We start from the raw sequence: 6,238 nt of genomic DNA on the forward strand, positions 1-6,238 counted from the left end.
AACTGCCTCTGCCACCAGAAAAATTCAATCTTCCTCCTTCCATTACTATCAAATCCATCCTCTAATACTCCCATCATCTCAATCTTCATCATCTCTCCCTAAATCGATCTATCCTACTATATTCGGTATGCGTTTTTGTTTTGTATTTGAAAATTTCATTGTGAATTTGTACTAATGCCATTAAATTTGTTTTCTATATAGCTTTTGTATACGATTATCGATAGGTGAAGAACGAAATTGGAGGTATGTTCTTTGGTTTTCAAAAATTTAAATTATTTAATTTATTTTTAAATTATGGTGTGTTAAATTGTTTGTATATAAACTATTGTGTACGTTACAAAAAAAATTGTTTTGAGTTGTACAAAGTTAATGGAAAAGCGTGCCATTGTTTGAGTGTTTCTCGAGTTTACCCGAATTAAGTCAAATGTAGTAAAAATTAAAAATTTGATAGTTATCTGGTAGTTGTGAGCTGTAGTAATGTTAATTGTCCATCATCAGGCAAAGCCGGATACGGTGGAAAAGGTGTCTAAGATAGTAAAGAAGCAACTTGCATTGCCAGATGACTCTGCAGTTACCGGCGAGTCAAAGTTTTCCGAACTTGGAGCGGATTAATAGATACGGTACATTCAACATTCATTAACATCCTACTCCGGTTTCTTTATATTTTTTCCATCCGTATTCGCAGGGAGTTCTTCTAACCAGAAAAATATACTACATTTCACAATCGTTACGACTATTGCAGTACTAGTGAAGAATAAGGAGACATATTGGTTATTTTGTGTGCAATCTTTCAAAATTCTCTTTACTTTTAACAGTGTTCGTTGCAGTTAAAAATCTTCAGACGTAGAAATCATTTTGGTTTCTCTAACGTAGTTACAGTTTCGGTATTTAAACTTCATTGTTATTTGTTGTAGTTTGAATTTGTTCTAATGTGAAGCTGCACTCCAGGTTGAGATTGTGATGGGACTTGAGGAGGAATTCGGCATCAGTGTGGAAGAGGAAAGCGGTCAGACCATTGCAACTGTGCAGGATGCCGCAGATGTTATTGAGAAGCTCATTGAGAAAAATAAGGCGTAGAAGCGATGGAAACGAGTCGAGAAGCATTTTCATTTCCTAGCCTGCTTTAGAGATAAGTACTCGGTAAACTGGTTATGTACTCGGTTGTTTTGTGTTAAATCCGAACCTCGTAGTTGCGTGGTTTTACTATAAATTTATGAATTTTCGAGTTTCTGTTGAGTTTTCGATACTCTCGTTTCTTTTCACCGGTGGAGTTCTGATCAAATGGAGAATAACCGTACAATGTTCGCCAGACCATGCTGTTGCGTAACGATTATGGATGGTTCGGAAGACTTCCGAGCAGCTTATTTTTTGAAATTTCAGAAACTTGTGCAAGACCATACTGTTGCAAATCTGAAACAAGTGAACTTAAAAGCTTTTTATCATCGTTGAACGAGTATTTTGAGAATTGTTGTGTGTAGTGAATAGACACAAATCATATTGCCCGTGTCATCGGTATCAACAGAAATTTTGGGTTATAAAGTTAAATCAAATTAACAAAAATTCATTGAGAATTAAAATTTAGGCAAAACAAAAACCCAAAATTGAGCACATTACACTATCGCAAACAAAAAATTGATAAAGCAAACAAAAAGTCAATACCTTTGAGAATTTGGGGTTCGACTCGGAGAGCACGGAAATGGAGGAGAGAGAGAGAGAGACTCTCAGTCTCAGGGCAATTTCCGTCTGAAATGCTGAAATTCTCATCATTTGGTAGCGGACAGAAGCGAGGACTTGTGTGGGTGGGAAAGGCAGTGGGGGAGGCAGAGAGATTTCGGCGAAATACAAGCATAGGCCGGACGGACGGTTAAGACGCCGCCATTGTTGGTGGTCGGAGTTCTGAGTGAGAGAAGTAAGGTATTTTTTGCAGTTGGGTTTTCCCTCGGTTTTTTAACAGGCGCACAAGTTTAAATATAATCAAATTTTGTGACCCAATTGGGAATATAATTTCGATATGACAAAACGATTTTGGGGAAAATTTGCGTATAGAAAGAATATAAAAAGTCGCTTTTGCCCCCTAAGGCAAGGGTAACCCTTTTCTCAAAATATCAAGTATGCCCTTATGGTTGCTTCCCTGATGCGCAAGCAGACAATTTCTCTCCGACTTTAATTTTAGCCGATTATGCGAAGCCAGTAAGCTCCCAAAAGGTCTCGTGCTAGGTAGGGATGAGAATATACACATAAGGATCACTCCCTTGGCGATGTGGGATGTCACAATGCATACGACAAATTTGTGACAATTAAATAATATTAAAATTACTCCAATTTGTTGCATGAATGTTTACTAGACAAAACGTTTCGTCGTGCAATGCTTGACTAACGCAGCATTTTCGTCCCCATTAGGACAATAGGACAACATACTTTTGCCTCGTTGCATTTCACACGAAAAATTAAGCTCTTTGTTCTGTTACATTTAATGCGACGAATCATTTTTTTTTAACGCACAATCATTTGTTGTGCGACAAATTTCATTATTTTGTCTCACAATTTTTTTTTTTCATGACCTTTATGCAAAGGACTAGTTATTTCCTAAGGGCAACCATAAGGCCCAAGCCTTCAATCCATTTCCAAATGATCAATGTTCTAATTACTAGACTAAAGCACTAAATCTATATAAAGGGCAATGAACCTTTAGTGTTTCCCGATGTGGGACACCAAAAGTCTCAAAACCCTTACAAAATCTTCATCATCAAGATCAATCGAGCGCACAAGTTCTGTGCTCACTTTCACCTTTTGGGAAGGTTCAGAGTCTCAGACATCTTATTTTCTTTGTTAAGTAACAAGACGTTCTATCAATATGTTTGGTAGATGCGCTTAATATATAATTGTTTGTTCTTGTTAGAACATTTAGTTAATATAGAATCTTCTCCGTAATTGCAAGAAGGTAAAATTTTATAGTAATTATTTTAGGAATTCGTCTCATATGGGTTTTGTCAAACCCTATATATAAATATATTATACACATTGTATCAGACAAATCAGGGAATCATATTTCTATATGGTATCATAGCAGGTTGCTCTATGTATGAAGCTCGACGGCCACACGTGCTCTACGTCACCTTATTTGTATTAGAGTAAGGCCAGAGAGACTAAATTTATGGACACAATTTTGAAAACTAAAGGACATGAAAGTTGATGATTGATTTATTTCTTACTCGTTGATAAACGTGCTTATTCTTATTGGTGACACATCATTTAGTTTATAAATTTAGTCTCCAAATTTGGTCTCCCTAGCATTACCATGTGTGTTGTCCACGTGTTAGGCATGAAAATTCAGTGACACACTCTGATCCCAATAACACAAGTTACGAGGCCGTAATATGCGGGCCGCCACTAAATTGATCACATGAACCCATCATGAGATAACGTCACAAGCTGACTTAGTGATGAAAGCCATCGTAAGATAATTATGATGTGAATGAATTTGAACCAAACTGTTCTTTATTAATAATCAAAACAGTCTACTAAGAAAACCTCATCAACCTCCCCACTTGGGGACACATGTTCGAGGATGTAATCTCATCCTTATCGTATTACACCAAAGCTGATAGTGGCCTCACACAACAGTTAACACAAAATAATGTAGTGTCATATATAATCAAGAGTACAATCATGCAATTATTATACTCATTGTCAAGCCTACTCTTCACTTCCTGGATTATCCATGTTCTCACTATGTCCTGAGAGGTCGACAAAATAAAATGTGAGTAGATCAAGTTTATCTAGTTAAAATCATTTGAATATAATAACCCTCATTTTGAAATCATATATATAGTAAAAAACTATAAGTAATCAAGTTTATATCACATCGCTTGTCATATCAAAGAATGTAAATTCCATTCACTTTATCAAAGTAATTCAAGTGTATAGCAAGCAGTTGAAGTGGCATTTACCTAATTGATGACTAGTGTCTATTAACGAATCTAGATTTTACTGGAAATATCAATAACTGCATTAAACCTACGGTCATAGCTAGCTATACAATATGTATGATGACCATTTGGTGAAAATGAATCACCAATAGTCTTAAGATATCATTCAAGTTTAACTAGATTTAAGTCTCCTCAAAGACTACTCAAGAACATAATATAATATAATATAATATAATATAATATAATATAATATATAATATTGTAATATACATCAAATGGTAAGTAGAGCGTCCTTCCTCGTTAGGCTCCTTGCATGAGTGACGGTGCTTATTTTTTATTGGTTTGCAACCAAAGTACCAAAGCGATCAAAAGGAAATAACTAGCTAGAAAGTAACCAAATTTATAAGAGGCATATACTGTGATACTGAGTTGTGTTGTGTGCACCAGATCAACGAATCTCACTGAGGAGTTAATTTAGTTCTAATTTTTATTGACAACGAATTATATATTATACGGTTAACAGTAATTTTTATTATTGATCAACCAAATTTTGTTGCTTTGCCTTTTCACCTTATTTTTTTGGGTTAATTTTGCAGCTAGTAGTAAAAGTAAAGTGTGGATAACAACAATTTTCGGGAATTGCAGATAGTATTTATTTAGCAAAATGTAGATATATGAAGAACTTTTGAAATTGTACGTACATTTTTCTTTATATTATAAATAAAACAAATTTATTAATTACTTTTACAATTTAATTATAAAAAAAAATTGTAAATAACTTTTTTATAAATTATTGTTACAATTTAATCAAATTTTTTTTTAATTGTTGTTTTAATTTAAAAAATGTTTTCACAACCCAAAAGAAAAAAAATATGTATATTAAACTTTACGCAACAAAACCTTTTGTTGCGTAACAGTAAATGCCACAACCATATTTGTCGCGTAACAGTAATATGCATGTCACATCCCGGCCCGGGGCAGATCACTTCTCGGGCCCGCTCCACCACCGTAGCACGATATTGTCCGAATTGGGCTTACCATTCCCTCACGGTTTTGTTTTTGGGAACTCACGAGCAACTTCCCAGTGGGTCACCCTTCATGGGATTGCTCTAGCCCCCTTCTCGCTTAACTTCGGAATTCCTACGGAACCCGAAGCCAGTGAGCTCCCAAAAAGCCTCGTGCTAGGTAGGGATGAGAATATACATATAAGGATCACTCCCTGGGCGATGTGGGATGTCACAATCCACCCCCCTTAGGGGCCCGACGTCCTCGTCGGCACACACGGGATCAGGGTTAGGCTCTAATACCATTTTGTCACATCCCGGCCCGGGGCAGATCACTTCCCGGGCCCGCTCCACCACCATAGCACGATATTGTCCGCTTTGGGCTTACCATTCCCTCACGGTTTTGTTTTTGGGAACTCACGAGCAACTTCCCAGTGGGTCACCCATCATGGGATTGCTCTAGCCCTCTTCTCGCTTAACTTCGGAGTTCCTACGGAACCCGAAGCCAGTGAGCTCCCAAAAGGCCTCGTGCTAGGTAGGGATGAGAATATACACATAAGGATCACTCCCTGGGCGATGTGGGATGTCACAATGCATACGACAAATTTGTGACAATTAAATAATATTAAAATTACTCCAATTTGTTGCATGAATGTTTACTAGACAAAACGTTTCGTCGTGCAATGCTTGACTAACGCAGCATTTTCGTCCCCATTAGGACAATATGACAACATACTTTTGCCTCGTTGCATTTCACACGAAAAATTAAGCTCTTTGTTCTGTTACATTTAATGCGACGAATCATTTTTTTTAACGCACAATCATTTGTTGTGCGACAAATTTCATTATTTTGTCTCACAATTTTTTTTTTTCATGACCTTTATGCAACGAACTAGTTATTTCCTAAGGGCAAGGTTTTGTAGGGCAACCCCAATTTTTTTGTGGCGGGTGAGCTTGTAACATATATGGAACAATATCACACAGTTTTTGCGCATATATAGTTGCGTGCCTGAAATGACACTAAATATGGAACCATATTTCAGTTTTTTATTTTGTTGCTTTGGTATATAAGAACTAATTAACTAAATTGTGTTCTAGAATTAAGATAATTCAAATTTCTTCGTTGATTGATGACAGTATTGGATGACGGTGTTTGTTTCCATGAACAACAACATTTCAGACAAATGGATATAATTTGTATAAATGGTACTTGATTAATAGCTCATTCCTCATATCTAATTCTCTCTCTCTCTCTCTCTCTCTCTCTCTCTCTCTCTATCAATTCATTTATCTAGCTCTATAGAT

The 6,238-nt window shown here is 36.3% G+C and overlaps 1 pseudogene; it reads left to right on the forward strand.

Moving 5' to 3' along the window:
* The first annotated feature begins 462 nt into the window (after positions 1-462).
* On the forward strand, positions 463-1,442 carry LOC148697647 (acyl carrier protein 1, chloroplastic-like; annotated as a pseudogene).
* Positions 1,443-6,238: the final 4,796 nt, after the last annotated feature.

The sequence above is a fragment of the Pyrus communis genome, chromosome 4 (genome assembly GCF_041283825.1).
Source record: "Pyrus communis isolate YQ-2024b chromosome 4, ASM4128382v1, whole genome shotgun sequence".
Taxonomy (NCBI): Eukaryota; Viridiplantae; Streptophyta; class Magnoliopsida; order Rosales; family Rosaceae; genus Pyrus; species Pyrus communis.